The sequence below is a fragment of the Lepisma saccharinum genome, chromosome 10, assembly GCF_977018435.1.
Source record: "Lepisma saccharinum chromosome 10, izLepSacc3.1, whole genome shotgun sequence".
Taxonomy (NCBI): domain Eukaryota; kingdom Metazoa; phylum Arthropoda; class Insecta; order Zygentoma; family Lepismatidae; genus Lepisma; species Lepisma saccharinum.
This window is the reverse complement of record NC_139238.1, coordinates 7,129,429-7,145,446: the sequence shown is the minus strand read 5'-3', so window position 1 is coordinate 7,145,446 and position 16,018 is coordinate 7,129,429. Positions and strand designations below refer to the sequence as shown.

Sequence of the window (16,018 nt, the reverse complement as noted above, 5' to 3'; positions counted from 1 at the left end):
GCAAGCAAGGCTGATGGCGAGTCTTAATTGAGAAAAGAGAAGAGATGTGTTGTTGAGAAAATGTGTAATGAGCGAACCCTGTAACAAAGGAAGAAGTGAAGAGAGGAATCGATTCTAAAGAGTTGAATGGGACATGCCATGGACCAGAATAGAGAACATTATTCTGTCACTGAAGGAATGAATGACTTGTTTATGGTGAGAGCTGAGACACAGTTGATTTCAGTAAGACAGTACAGTACGCTTAAGAGACGGGTAGTCTTTGTTGTGGTGCCTCCAACTGGTGCGGGTGGGGAGGAAGATCTTAATTTACACTTCGGGCTCCGAGACGGCATGGGTTCGAGTCCGCCTGGGTTCAGTCTCTGAGTTTTCGGCCTGTGTATAGGACCGGTGGTAACCCAGCATCATGAGGAAATTGGGGAGCTACAAGTGAGTACCGTAACCCGGTCTCGGAACTCTACTGTAATGGCTGGGGGTTCGACGTGCTGGCCTCACGTCACCCCATTACCGGTTGAAGATCTCCACACCTCTAGGTAGGTTTGTGGGAGGAAGACTGGCAGTCGGAAGATAGGCTGTCGAGCTACGGGTTATTATTATTATTTTACCCTTCTTTCTTCTTTCTTCTTCTTCTTGCAGATATGGGCATAGGCTAGCAAAGCCCGTTCTGAGACTACAAAAAAACAAAAAAAAGAAGTCACACGATGTAAGGTCCGGTGATCTTGGGGACCAAAACATTGCACAAAACACTGTGAGTGATGTGGACGATTTGAGTGTAGGGATATTCACTCTCAGCTTAACAATACTTACACGCACAAACTGTTTGCGTTATTCGATCGATCTGGACTGGTTTCATTAACGTAAGTTCAATAGTTTACTTGTAATGAACTTTTGTAACCTCTCAATTATTTATGAATCACCCGCCATCAAAAGGGGGGAAATGTTAAAGTATAGGGTTGAATGCTGCAGAAACAGGAATCCCCCTTAAGAAATTTATGGGGGCACGCCACTGAACAATTCTATTAAAATGGCATCAGTCTTGTACTCGTGTTGTTCTAGATGATAAGCGTCGTTACCTTTGAATCATTGAGGGCCATGCTGTAGACACATATATTTTGCACACGCATAATCATTTTTCTGGATTATTGAGAGGACTTTTCCCCCCTGTTCCCCCTTTAACCACGTCCAGAGTAAAGAAGGGTTTGGCTGCTCAATATTCGCTACATTCGTCCAGCTGGCGGGCGGGCAGAAAAGAGACTAAAAAAGTCGAAGCTTTGCAACCTTTGCAGTGTCTCTATCCGACCGGCCCGTGACGAGAAACTCGATATCAGTGCTGCCCCTGGTGGCGGATCTGAGAGTTACACAGGAGAGGAACGGTGGGGGGTTGCGATCGAAGCTGGCCTCAGTGCTGTTGCCGATTGCACGCAGTAAAGATCGACGGTTGAACGCGGTCGCAACGAACGCAGTGTTTGGGGATACCATAAATGCTTCTATTTCTTGCCAATTCGACAGTGAGAGTCGTTTGTTCGTCGGCAAGGGAGAGAGAGAAGTGTACTCAAAACGAACCACACCGCAGTGTCACCTGCAGACGATCCCTTGCGCGAGAAATCGAGTTTTGAAGTGCAAGTTCACACAGGACGCCCACCCCGTATTTCGTTCATTTTTGGTGCGGTCTGTGCAGTGTATGACCTGGCTTGACCTTGTTTGACCTTGCCCTCCTTGTTCTTTTGTTCTCGTTGTCCCGCCAATTATCGTGATTTGTTTTTGTTTCTGGTTCAGTGTTTTTAAAAAAAGATTCACTCTTGTGATGGTGAGCTCGACCAGTGTGTGCGTACGGCGGTTCTGAACGCATCGTCTACGAAGGAGGGAAAATTGTTTCTTCCCCTGGTGGCAAAAAGGTTTTCGCCGTGGACGCCAATCCGACGAAGAGACGCAGAATAGAAAACAGGAATAATTCCGGTAAGTCGAAAATATTCAGTATTTTGTTTTGTCTCACCATGCAATTGGTATACCTTCCGAATTTTACTTCTTGTCACACTCGACAAGGTTTACTGCTTCTTAGCAAAATTATAGCCGAGTAGTTGACATTTGAATTCCGTAAAGATGACATTTTAAACAGCTTGTTTTCCAGTATCTTACTCTCGACTCTGATGTAGCGTTGCCAGCTTCACAGGCTCTTTAATTTCAACAAAACAATTAACGAATGATTTTCTTTATTTTCGCTCTTCTGCCATATTTGACAAATCGCGAACATGATGTGATGAAGAGACAATCGCAAAGAGCATCCATGCCCAGGCTGGGATTCGAACCCAGGACGCCTGGCGTCTTAGCATGATGTGCTGACCACTTCGTCACAGAGATCGGTAACAAAACCGCAAGGTAAATGCACAAATACAGTAATAATAATCAGAACAATAAACTCAAGTATACTCAATAGCATTCACAGAACTTGACAGTTTCTACAAAAATTCAAAAAACCATTAATATACTACGTGAGAATTCAGTTAGACCTGCAAATATTCTCAACTGAAACCCTAAATTTGCCTAGTACTACTACCTGTATAAGTAGATCTTCATTGAGTAACAAAATACAAGAAAAAGAAACTCGTAACTGAATAGAAATAAAAAAGATTTGTTATTTGTAGATAATTGTAAAGTACTGCCATCTATTATCACGATTGCGGACCAATTTCTACTAAGAGAATTCGATCTACAAATAAATATACTTGATATAACAAAGAAAATAAATATCACGGAGCCTCCCCGATGGAGTAGTACTAACGTCGTTGCCTTGTAATCAAAGGGACCTGGGTTCGATACCCGGTGGAGGAACATAGTGGTTAGGATCCCACTTAAACTGTAGGTCTAGTCCTGAAAAGCCTTTCTGTGCGTAAAGTGGACTTAAAGCCAAACTGAACAAAAAAAAAAGTTTTTTTTTTTTATATATAATATCTTTAAGGAAGTCTCAAGTCAGAGAATAGCGGTGGTACGCCGAAAAATCCCCGCACACATAATTATGACATAATTGAATCAATACGTACTCAGCAAAATGAGCAATAGTACATTGAATCGCATGTGTTGAGAACAAAAGCGGCACCTGGCTCTCCTAATACCATGAATGATTTTACATTAAATTTGCTGAATGTACACTTTCCAACTTTATTGTGGCTTCGCCAGTTCTAAACTGAAGCTTAAAAAGAAATTAAACTGTTCGATTTTAGATCTTGACGTTTAGATGTCGCTTCCAGCGTCTTAGATAATATTTAGCCATCACAAGTATTACAGAATCCACAATATTTTACTTCTGTAGCTAGAAAAGTGCACTGAAATTAATGTATAAAAGAATGGCTTGCAACAATAGATATGATGCGTGGACGATCCAAATTAAATGTTAATATTTACTTCAATGCGTGCAAAAAATATGGAAAAGACAATATTATGCGCATTATTTCTAAGCCTGCGTTATCGCAATTATCACATTAATTTGCGCTCCATCCTGAATGTTGTAGGATAAATTTCAAGCAATTTTAAATTTTTTAAGGGACAAATGCTTTCTCCTCCAACCGGAGACTTCTGAAACTAATGGGTTATCAATTAACAAAGTGACCTGACCACATTGCCCAATACCTACCGAAATTTTCCGTGACAATTCCAGAAAATTTTCCACAAAGATCTACGAAATAATTTGGCACAAGGTGCTAGTAGACCTCCGTGGCGGAGTGGTTAGCATAGCTCACTACGACGTCAGGGGTCCCGGGTTCGAATCCAGGTGTGGGTGTTCTTTGTGAGTGTCCATTCATCAATCTCATATCATCATTCATCCTCATCGTTGGGATTAGCCAAAATTGTCAAAAAAGGGACGCTAAGCGCGTCGAAATGCTCAATTAATATTTAAATAAGCTTGAGCCGCATTTACTAAGTACCACGATGTGCTCTATGGGTACGATTCAGTAGCAGTGGCGGCGATTTGGTTCCAAAACTTGGGGGATCAAGGGCAGCTTACTTTCCTATGGTACATAACGTTTAGCATAGTGCGAGGGCAAAAGTGCCCCCCTAATAGCCGCCACTGATCAGTAGAGTAGAATATGCTCCCCCCTTTTGGTTTACTGATTATAGATTTCTAGCGAACTGTTAATGAGAATAATCTTATAAACTAATTAGCATTTGAATCCGAATTCATTGTACAAAATATCATCTTTGTATGTATAGTTTCCTAAATGGTCAAACCAATACAACTAATATTTTATTATTCTTTTTTTATCTTTTCAACAGTTTACTCACAATATAATGTATACATCTTTCGGTTACCATAGGTCATTAAAATACTGATTGTTCGCAATCTTTGACTTCCATTGACGGACAGACGGACGGATCGATAAATATCTCACTTTACCAGTTCTTTCAGTTCACAAAATTGTATCATTGTATCTATAGAAGTTTCCGTACAATCAGAAGATATCGAGTGGTGAACTTGAACGGATAAACGGACGGACGAATCGAAACAATTTTCCAGAAATAAGTTGATACTATATATATCTTGTGGTACACCAACTTTCATGTTTGTAGCTCTCTTTGATTCCGAGATATCGAAGGTTAAACATATCGATATCTGCCTTTCGATGGTTTGACTGCCACGGACGGACAGACAGTCCGATCAAAATATTTTACATCACGTTAGGTTAGTACTGGGTAGATGTTTCTGCACACTGAATTTTATGTTTCTGTCTCTATTAGTTTTTGAGATATCGATAGTTAAAAATTGGTATCGATTGTTTGCTAGAGCTGACAAATACACAGGTCGCATCGTGTTGTAGAATGTAGAGGATCCATAGTTCTTTCAATCCACCAATTTTCGTTTCCGAGATACGGAAGCATTAAAAAATGAATAATTACCTGTCTGTCTCGGCCCCTGCTGCATACTTTATACTTTCCTGTTGTATTCTGCCTCAGTGTTGATAACATATTTCGGCAGGAGTTCATCCGACTGTACTCTCAAACACTGTCGTACGCGGGATTTCATTTTTTCCGGGAGGGACTGGAATTATAAAGGTCTGCTTTCTAAGGGGAAGGCATACACAATAAGATATTTCGTATATTTAAAACTTTCTACTCTCAAAAGTGGCACTCTGGGGTATTTTTAATGGGGGCGGGGAATTTACCCCTCTGGATCGAGTACCTCACTGTTTTTATTTAAAAAAATGTTAATTTTCTCAAAATTTCGGTGGGGCTGTAGCCCCATCTGCTCCCCTGCCTCTGCGCACGCCAGTGCTCTCAAAATATGCCTTATAAGCAACATATACAGCGGATAACGGCTTAAACTTACACACCGCACAATACAGTTTTTCATATTTGCATCTCGGCACTATGAGCCATAGAAAAAGGGTTTTTTATCCTGAATATGCTCAATCAAGGGTGCCCGCTAGATTTTTCTCACAAGGGGGCAGGGTAAGAATTCCTATCTTGTCCTTCAGTTATAGAAACTTACATGTTACTTCAGTACTGTTATTTTTATCATATTATTAAGCATAAAATTGAAGTTGAATTTAAAATACTTTAGCGTTGTTGACAAGCTCAGACTTGAGTCCGCTATTTAATCAGAAACTGAACTCGCCTTGCGTCATTTCTATAAACATCAATTACTTTGTTGATGAACACTGTTGTATCGTACATTATCCCTGATTTTACGTGCCGAAGGAAAAATGTAATTCAAAATGACCAAGGTCAGATCCCGACTTTTGTAAATGATTTTCCGATTTTTCGGATCCCGAATACTCGAGAAATTTCAAAGGACTCTTCAAGTGTCTGAAATGACTTAAAATTGGCAGTTCTTATTCAAAAAGTGCAAGAGCAATCGCCTGACGGGGAAATGGTGTGTAGAATTGAATATTTGTGGGCGAGATACATAATAAATATTTTGAAATCGCCATTTTTAACCAGCCGGCCTCCGTGGCGTAGTGGTTAGCACAAAGCGCTACGACGCCAGGCGCCCCAGGTTCGAATCCCGGCCTGGGCATGGATGTTCTTTGTGATTGTCCGTTCAAAATATCATCACTGATACCAAATACCAATGTATATGGTTTTATATGGAGTAATAAATTGTAATTCGTCGCGGTTAGCTAAAAGTGACAGAAATGCGACAGTAATTAATGAAAAATGCAATTTTTAATCTTCGTTCTTAAGGTGGATTTGCATTTATCACTTGTATTTTACCTAGGTCCTTACTGCTTTCACTTGAAAGTTTTGACTTTTTCAAAATTTCGAGATGGGCTGTAGCCTCATCAACTCCCCTCCTGCGTACGCCGGTGAAGATGAGTGATATGATATGAAATTGATGAAGGGACACTAACCGTCCATGCCAAGGCCTTGATTCGAACCCGGGACATCCTGGCGTCGTAGCGCTCTGTGCTAACCACTACGCCACGGAGGTCAGAACGTTGCCTTTGCAGTCCTAGTGGTGGAATGCAGCAATGTTCAGATTCTGTCTACTATTGGTGCGTGCGTGTAAGAGTATGGCTTTGCACCAGATGTGCTGCATTCGCGAATATATCATTACGATTGTGTCAGCATACGCAGACACACACGCCCACTCAGCACACGGAAGCTAGAAAATCAACTATCCATTCACGAAGCCCCAGCGCAGCGATTTGCTAAATGAACATACTAACACTAAACCGGAACTTGGGATTGTCGATACAATTAGAGGCTTCAACCCCCGAATTGGATTTACCGTAGCGCTCAACAAAATTGTGTCAATTGGGATTTGAATATATTAATTTAGTGCCATTGAATGTTTTAAGTATACAAAAATGTCACCTGCATAGATGAGATGACGTCAAGTGAATCAGGCCACGATACTCGGGTGGCTAAAGGCCTGCCAAGTTGCCTTTTCACTTTGTGACGCGTGGTCAGCGCATAGAGTCCCATCGCCGCTGTTTTCTGTCTTTCGAGACCGGAAACCGCTACCTCTTCTTTTCAAGTAGTACGTCTATTGTCCTGACGATGTTGGGTCAGCGAAATTTCGAAACTTTTGAGCTCATATCGGGGATCGAACCCGGGACCGCTCTCAACAGTGGGGAGAGCGCTAACCATTACGCTTCAATTGAATCCCTTACGCAAACCACTCGTCAATCATTCATTGATGGAGTTTGTTTATTTTACTTCGTTTTTCTTCCACTTTTGGCTAATCGCGAATTTGAAGATGTCATGATATGATAAAGGGATACGAATGCCCAGACCGGGATTCGAACCCGGGACCCCTGGCGTCGTAGCGCGCTGCGCTAGCCACTCCGCCACGCGTCACTCATCAAGTGAACAATCTTCAGGCAGGAGATCAGTATATTGTCATATATACATGAAATGTATACCTTTTCAAAATTATTATTGTTATTGTGTATGGTAAGCGTGACCTATGTTGTCGCAAGGACAGTTTCAGTGTCTTAGTACGGGGTAGATCATAACTGGGGTTTCATCCAGAATGTTCCATCTGGGGATGTTTAAGTTCGTGTTTAGGGGTATATAAGGGTAAATTTAGTCAAGATGGCCATAAATTGGATCTTTGTGAAACAAAATTAGGGGTTGTTGAGGAAATTTGGCGGTGGGGTGTTTTGGGTGTGTGCATAAATCACTGGATCATAATATTGTATGAGCCACACAATCCAAGGGCTTGTATCGTAAATGACAATTATAATATCACATCAATGTAGAATCTGAACTTGTTGTAATTTATTACCAAACTTTGCACAGAACCATACATTACTTTACTTGTCCCCAGTTTCGAAACTCATCTGTCTCATACAAAAATATATCATTCTGCATTATTAATATTTTTATAAATAACAATTATTATGAACAATAATACATAATTGTTATTACAATTCTAGGCGAAACCATAGGCACCGTTAATTCTCGTCAAACAGCAAATATTTACCTCTTGTTCGTGGAGGAAAGTAACGAACGAAAATAACCCCAAAAGATGGCAGCACGATAAGACTTTCACTTTTCTTTGACTCCCCAGGGTCAATGTGAATTCCTGAAGTCCCGTTTCCACATTCCTTTTTTTTCGTATTCCTATTGTGCCGACTTCTATTCAATCGGATTCCGCTGTTTGCCGAACAGACCCCTCTTCCCCACTGATAAAGTAGTGCTTGCTTATGGATCCTTCAAACAGGATGATATCATTAAAGGGCTGAATTGAATAATCACAAATAAAAACAGACCAAATTGTAACATTTCAATAAGATACATAATGTGTTATTTATTAGAAGCTTCTGAGCAAACATCAACATCTCTTCCACTTGGTACACCACGGAACCAGGCACGTATCTAGAAATATGTTTCGGTGGTGGGGGGGGGGGGGGGGGAGGGTTCCGAACCAAGTGTTTCAGGAATAATAATAATAATGTTTAAATTAAAATAATTATATTAAATAAAGTTAATATTAATTACTATTTAAATTAATATATTATTATTACACGAATAGGTAAAAAGACTGTATAAGAATAGAGATATAACAGCGCATATTCATTACGTAGCTTACCTGTAGTTAAGATGGGAATAATTTACATAAAAACAAGTGCCCTGGCGATGAAATTAATGTCAAATAGATGAATAATTGAATATTTATCGAATAACAAAAATGATGTTACATGTAGTTGGAGAAAAGTAAGTTTCTGATTAATATTTCTTGCATATTGAGTAGTAGTGTACATAAATCTTCTTTGTAATGTTATTCAAAGCCGTATGATCCCAATATAATCCTTGCCTTCTAAAAAGTTCAGAGGAAATTAATAACCATCGATTATGCAACAAATGCTAAAATAATATTTTTCATTATTTAATTTTAGAACTTGATAAATCTTTCGGGGGGGGGGGGTCGTCCTTGCCTGGAACTGTATTTTTTCAGACTAACGAAGCTGTGGCGTCTGGGCCTTGTGTTTTGTCATGTACAGCCACCGGCAAAAATATGGGACACGTAGATCCTGAAACACGCGCTTTCCTGCAAGGTGTTGTTATTGGCAACACACACATCGCCTTGCAGAGAAGCGAATATTTCAGGATCTAGGTATTCCATTTTTATCCTGCATTTGGCAACACTGATCTCAGCACTATATCATTGAAATGAAAGAAAGACTGTAACGTTCATTGCGTGTAATAATTTGTAATCTTCCTTCACGATTGTATCCACGTTTCAGTAGACGTATATTTCAATGTATACATATGATCATATACACCTCGCGTCTTTTGTTTTCTGGATGAAGCATGACAGTTTTTAAGCGGCTTTTCTTTAGCGTACAAGCACGTAACATGCTCCCCGTTGTTGGAAATGTGGTTGGTACCAGTGTTTCAATCCACGCTCAAGTTATAACACGAATCTGCCTAATTAGTTTTACTTACGCTCTTGTTTACAAGCCACCTTAATTGAACACGGTACTCATTACTTGCTTTGACTGGTATTTGCGTATTATTCCCGCCAGTGCGAGGATCGTCTCCATGCAAATCCTCATCTGGATTTGATTCTAATTGAGGTACGCAAGTTAGAATTAACCAACTCCATGCCAAGGACACTCTCGAATGCTACGCAACGTCATTCTGTTCTTATGGTTTGGTTTGTCTTTGAAGTTTGATGTAGCGAGAGCGGGCACTGGAAGGCAGGCATGTGTAACTGAAATTCCCTGTGTTATTCTGTACAAAGTTGGTATTGCTGGCTTAGTTTTGGGCCTCCAAAATACGTAGAACAAAAGTAATTTTGGGACTCGTCACTTTGTGTTCCTTTGAGAAGTAAAACGGAAACCAGGAGAAATAAACAGGAACATACGAGAGTGATGGAGACAGGGACAGCTATAGAAGGGCAAGGGAGAGAGAGAGAAACAGTCAGTGGAAATAAAGGAGAGAGAAATGACACGAGACGGGGAAGAGAAGAGTGCGATTGAGGGAGAGAGAGAAAGAGAGAGAATATAATGTGACTTACTGGAGATAGATAAAAGGAATAAAGTTAAATGAGGACACAGAAAGAGTAAAATAGAGTGAAGAAACGAGGACAGACGTGGAAAGATTGAGATAAATACTGGGATGAGAAGAGAGAGAAACAAAAATAAAGGTAAATGAGTGAAATAAAAATTGGGATGAGAAAATTAACAAAACGTATATAGGAGATATAGAGGGGTTAAAAGAGTGAGATAGGAACTTGGATGAGGAAAGAGAGATAGAAAGCTAAAAGAGTGAGGTGAATTGCATGAGAAAAGAGGAAGAAAGAGATAAAAGACAGGGATAAGGAAAGAAAACAATTAGAAACATATAAAAGAGTGAGATGAAAAAGTTGGATGTGAAAAGAGATAACCAAAGAGTGAGATAAAAAGGGGTGAGAAAAGAAATAAAATGTGAGGTAGAGAAAAAGGTGGATGAGAAACGAGAGAATAGTTTTCCTTTTAGTTTTTAAGACCAGTTGATGCACAGAAAGGCCAATCGGGACTGGACCTTCAGTTTAAAGTAGGATCCCAAATGCCGGGTTGCCTACATAGGGTATTAAACCCGGGATCCCTTGATTACAAGGCGACGACGTTACCACTACGCCATCGGAGAGGCCCAGAACCAAGTAGAGAAAATAGAAAGGTAAAAGTGGACAGAACTTGGAAAATATAAAAGAGTAGAAAGAGAATGAGAGATATAAGACAGCGAGAGAGAAAACGGGATACACGCAAAATAGCAATGAGAACATAGGGGACAGAAAGAACACAAACAGAGAGAGAAGGAGACTGATAAAGCAGACTGGAACCAAGGAAACAGAGAGAAGGAGACTGACTAAACAGAATAGGAACGAGGGAAGAGAGAGAAGGAGACTGACTAAACAGACTAGGACCAAGGGAAGAGAGAGAAGGAGACTGATAAAACAGACTAGGACCAAGGGAAGAGAGAGAAGGAGACTGATAAAGCAGACTAGAACCAAGGAAACAGAGACAAGGAGACTGACTAAACAGACTAGGACCAAGGGAAGAGAGAGAAGGAGACTGATAAAACAGACTAGGACCAAGGGAAGAGAGAGAAGGAGACTGATAAAACAGACTAGGACCAAGGGAAGAGAGAGAAGGAGACTGACTAAACAGACTAGGACCAAGGGAAGAGAGAGAAGGAGACTGACTAAACAGACTAGGAACAAGGGAAGAGAGAGAAGGAGACTGACTAAACAGACTAGGACCAAGGGAAGAGAGAGAAGGAGACTGATAAAGCAGACTAGAACCAAGGAAACAGAGACAAGGAGACTGACTAAACAGACTAGGACCAAGGGAAGAGAGAGAAGGAGACTGATAAAACAGACTAGGACCAAGGGAAGAGAGAGAAGGAGACTGACTAAACAGACTAGGACCAAGGGAAGAGAGAGAAGGAGACTGACTAAACAGACTAGGAACAAGGGAAGAGAGAGAAGGAGACTGACTAAACAGACTAGGAACAAGGGAAGAGAGAGGAGGAGACTGACTAAACAGACTAGGACCAAGGGAAGAGAGAGAAGGAGACTGATAAAACAGACTAGGACCAAGGGAAGAGAGAGAAGGAGACTGATAAAACAGACTAGGACCAAGGGAAGAGAGAGAAGGAGACTGACTAAACAGACTAGGAACAAGGGAAGAGAGAGAAGGAGACTGACTAAACAGACTAGGACCAAGGGAAGAGAGAGAAGGAGACTGATAAAGCAGACTAGAACCAAGGAAACAGAGACAAGGAGACTGATAAAGCAGACTAGAACCAAGGAAACAGAGACAAGGAGACTGACTAAACAGACTAGGACCAAGGGAAGAGAGAGAAGGAGACTGATAAAACAGACTAGGACCAAGGGAAGAGAGAGAAGGAGACTGACTAAACAGACTAGGACCAAGGGAAGAGAGAGAAGGAGACTGATAAAACAGACTAGGACCAAGGGAAGAGAGAGAAGGAGACTGATAAAACAGACTAGGACCAAGGGAAGAGAGAGAAGGAGACTGATAAAACAGACTAGGACCAAGGGAAGAGAGAGAAGGAGACTGACTAAACAGACTAGGAACAAGGGAAGAGAGAGAAGGAGACTGACTAAACAGACTAGGACCAAGGGAAGAGAGAGAAGGAGACTGATAAAGCAGACTAGAACCAAGGAAACAGAGACAAGGAGACTGATAAAGCAGACTAGAACCAAGGAAACAGAGACAAGGAGACTGACTAAACAGACTAGGACCAAGGGAAGAGAGAGAAGGAGACTGATAAAACAGACTAGGACCAAGGGAAGAGAGAGAAGGAGACTGACTAAACAGACTAGGACCAAGGGAAGAGAGAGAAGGAGACTGACTAAACAGACTAGGAACAAGGGAAGAGAGAGGAGGAGACTGACTAAACAGACTAGGACCAAGGGAAGAGAGAGAAAACGGTTAGAGATAAAAAGAGGCTCCAAGAGAGACTTTCTTGCATAGAGCCTGGCAGAAAATACCAGTAGCTGTGACTACCCCTTCCACAGTTCTTTCACAGTGCTGAAAATGAGACCAGCTGTTTCTAGTAGGGACAGGTCACCACGCCCCCGATGGCTATCGTTAAATTTGGGTTCTTTTGTGCCATCTCAATGAGTCTTCCCTGGTACAGATGCTCAGATAAAGTGCCTGGGGTGTACACATCGAAAAGGGGGAAGGAGGGGGCTACTAGCTCCGCCTACGATGCATCTTCATTTCAATATGTTCAGTGCTTCAAGTGAGGCTTTCCGAGGGAGAGACGATTGCGTTGGTATCCAACGTGCACAGAGCGATGAAGGTACGGTCAACGGCAATAAAAATGGGACACCTAGCTCCTGAAATACTAGCGTTATGTGGGCTGCCTAACTCTACGGCGAAAAGTGGATTTTAATAGCAAATTTTCAATGGCAACTCTCAGTATCGCCAAAGAAAACAGAGTATATCGGAATCTAGGTGTCTCACTATGTTATTGCCATTGACTGTACAAAGGGAGTGTGGAGGTAGGGCGCCAATTCTCGATCTCGCCTACATCGGACGGGATGTGATCAGCACCACGCTCCGACTGTATTTACCCACTAAGTCCCTTTTGGCTAATCCCGAAGATGAGAATGAGTGATATGATGAAATTGATGAAGAGTCATTCACAAAGAACTGCTATGCCCAGGTCGAGTTTCGAACTCGGGACCTCTGGCGTTGTAGCGCACTGTGCTAACCACTCCGCCACAGAAGTCTGTATTATTTCGTTGCATGATAATGCATTTTTGTTTCATATGTTTACAAAACATTGAATAATTTACACCAGTTTCGCAAACGTTATACACAGATGAAAAGTTTGTTTGGAATAAGAAAAAAAAAATATATTATATGTATATTCGAGACAAACAAATTACTTTTCATCAAAGAAATTCGTTTAGTAATCATGCACATTTGCTTAGCGTTAACAAAAAATGTAATCAAAATCACCAAATTTAGTAAGGGGATGCTGGATGCTGGCATGGATGCTGGGAACAGAATATATTTATTTTCGCAAAGAAGGAAAAGTTTGAGACACGAAAAGGAATTTATACATTTCTGACAAATTCTCTTAACACATTTAGATGTGGGGAAGATTCACTGTGATACACCCTATGAATACATTCTGCGAAATGAAGGAAACCCGAGCGTCGTTTCTGATTGGCAAATTCGTTTAGCGGAGGCTCTTTCCCCTTCTCTTTTATTCTTTCCAACCCCCGTCAGTTTGAGAAGCACCCTCCCCCCACCTACAACACCGCATCAATGGAAACTGACAGTCCCCCATCAGGCCAAAATATTTTTGACCGTAACTCAGTTACGTGCTGATTCAATTTCCGCGAAGAATCAAGATAAAACATTTTGCCTAATGACGCCATCGATGCTGTTTCGCGGGACTCCAACCTTCTACGAACCAAAGTTCTTTGTTTTGTTCTCTTCCAGGGAGAATAATGTTGCTATACAAAAGATGATGTTTGTGCGATTTAGGGCTGCGAAATACGAAAACACTAACTTGTAGTTTTAAGATGTGCAGTTAATGTTCTGTAGTAACTTTTGGTGAAGGTATGGCTATTTTTTTTGTTAGTTTGGCTGCAGGAAGTCTGAATAAATATAAAACTATATTGCTTTTCTGCTACCTTTTGCTAATCGCAACTATGAGGATGAGTAATGATTAGAAGGAATTGGTGCAGGGACACTCACACAGAACTGCCATGTCCACCCACCGAGAGGTAGTACTTGTGTGTACTTGTGGGTGTGATAATACTGCAGTTATAAAGACAACTCTATCAAATACCCCTAAGATTACAATGCAACTTGCCTTCCAGACCTGAAGGCAACCGACCTGATCTCAAACCAACTTTTCCCAGCACCGTAGCGAACGTTTTCCCATCGCCGCACCGAACTTTTCCCCAGCGCCGTACCGAACTTTTCCCAAGCGCCGTACCGAAGTCTTCCCATCGCCGTACCGAACTCTTCCCATCGCCGTACCGAACTTTTCCCCATCGCCGTACTGAACTTTTCCCATCGCCGTACCGAACTTTTCCCCAGCGCCGTACCAAACTTTTCCCCAGCGCCGTACCAAACTTTTCCCCATCGCCGTACCGAACTTTTCCCATCGCCGTACCGAACTTTTCCCCAGCGCCGTACCGAACTTTTCCCCATCGCCGTACCGAACTTTTCCTCAGCGCCGTACCGAACTTTTCCCAAGCGCCGTACCGAACTTTTCCCCATCGCCGTACCGAACTTTTCCCCAGCGTCGTACCAAACTTTTCCCCAGCGCCGTACCGAACTTTTCCCAGCACCGAGGGAACTTCGATCAAAGAAAATGTTTCCTCGCGAAGATGCAGAAACCACAAGCCAGAGCGCTTGCGAAAACAAATACGTCTGCCGCATAAAAAAAGGAAAGTGATCACATTCTTTCACATCTCGTTTGCTCCGCCTGTCAAAGTTTATTTATCTAAATCAGAAGACCAAGGAGAAGCTTTTTTCCTTTTAAATCCGCCTCGTGCTGTGTTCAGTATCACTTGTCGCTTCAGTTCCTCCTACGTAGCACTCAAACGCCAACGGAAAAGAGACAGTCGAATGGGCCAACACTGACATGCACATGTCCAGAGCCTTGCCCTTCCATTTCCCCCTTCCCTTGGTATCTTTCCCTGGGTTATCCGAAGAACAAGGCTGCCCTTTGTTTGTCGTCTCGTTGGTCTTCGGGAGGTCAACCGGGGAGGATCATGTTTCCGGCAGAATCTTTGAACTCCACCAAGCGAGAGAGAGAGCTACTTTGTTTCCGAACAAAAAGGCGACCATTTTGCGGAGGCATTTTGCCCTCTTTGAGATTTTCGTCCGTTCGTTATTCGCCCGTGGATCCGTGCCAGGGGATTCCAGAGGTTGTCGTACATGTGTTGGTATGTTTGGCTCTCTTTTCTATCTCCCTCTCCCCTACTTACGCCAACGTTAGAGCTGCGTGCAGCCAGTGTTGCCATCCTATCGCCAAAGGCGCAAGACTTTGGCAACTGAGTTTCTTTCCGCATGTTTCGTTTGAAAAATACATCATTTTGCATAACCTCTTGGCGTTTTCTGAGCCACGACACAGTGATTTGATTTACCAATCGAAATCCCTGCCCGGGCATAGATGTTTGTGAGTGTCCATTCATCAATTTCATCATGTCGTCACTAGGGAAAGGATTTTAAGGTGCAAAATTATGGTCGGGAAAGGTAAAAAAAAGGTTATGAAAATGTTTTCAAAAAGGTTCAATAGATGGTGCTGATAAAATACTCTCTTTATTCTGCGCCTTCTGTATATAATGCGCGCGGACCGCAGAGAGAACGGTGGTTCTGCCGAATAGGTTTTGTCGAAGTTTGTGTTTTCTCTCGCGGGTTTTGCTACATTATCTTGAGAACTGTTGGGGCTGCAAGGATTATATTATACCATTTTATAGTTCTCGTTCTGTTCTACAAAATGAGACTATAGGAGTTCATGTAGCTGCTCAAGAAGATTGAAAATCGTTTCTTTTTCTGCCCAATTTCTTTTAACAAAACATGAAAGAACAGGA

The 16,018-nt window shown here is 41.8% G+C and overlaps 1 protein-coding gene across 1 annotated transcript in view; it reads left to right on the top strand.

The window, feature by feature from the left end:
* The first annotated feature begins 1,412 nt into the window (after positions 1–1,412).
* The window catches only part of LOC145993741 (teneurin-m-like), a 540,838-nt gene continuing 526,232 nt past the window's right edge, over positions 1,413–16,018 (top strand). Inside the window, exon 1 of the mRNA XM_083129491.1 lies at positions 1,413–1,953. The gene's annotated coding sequence lies outside the window, so the exon portion shown is untranslated. The remainder of the gene's footprint in view (positions 1,954–16,018) is intronic.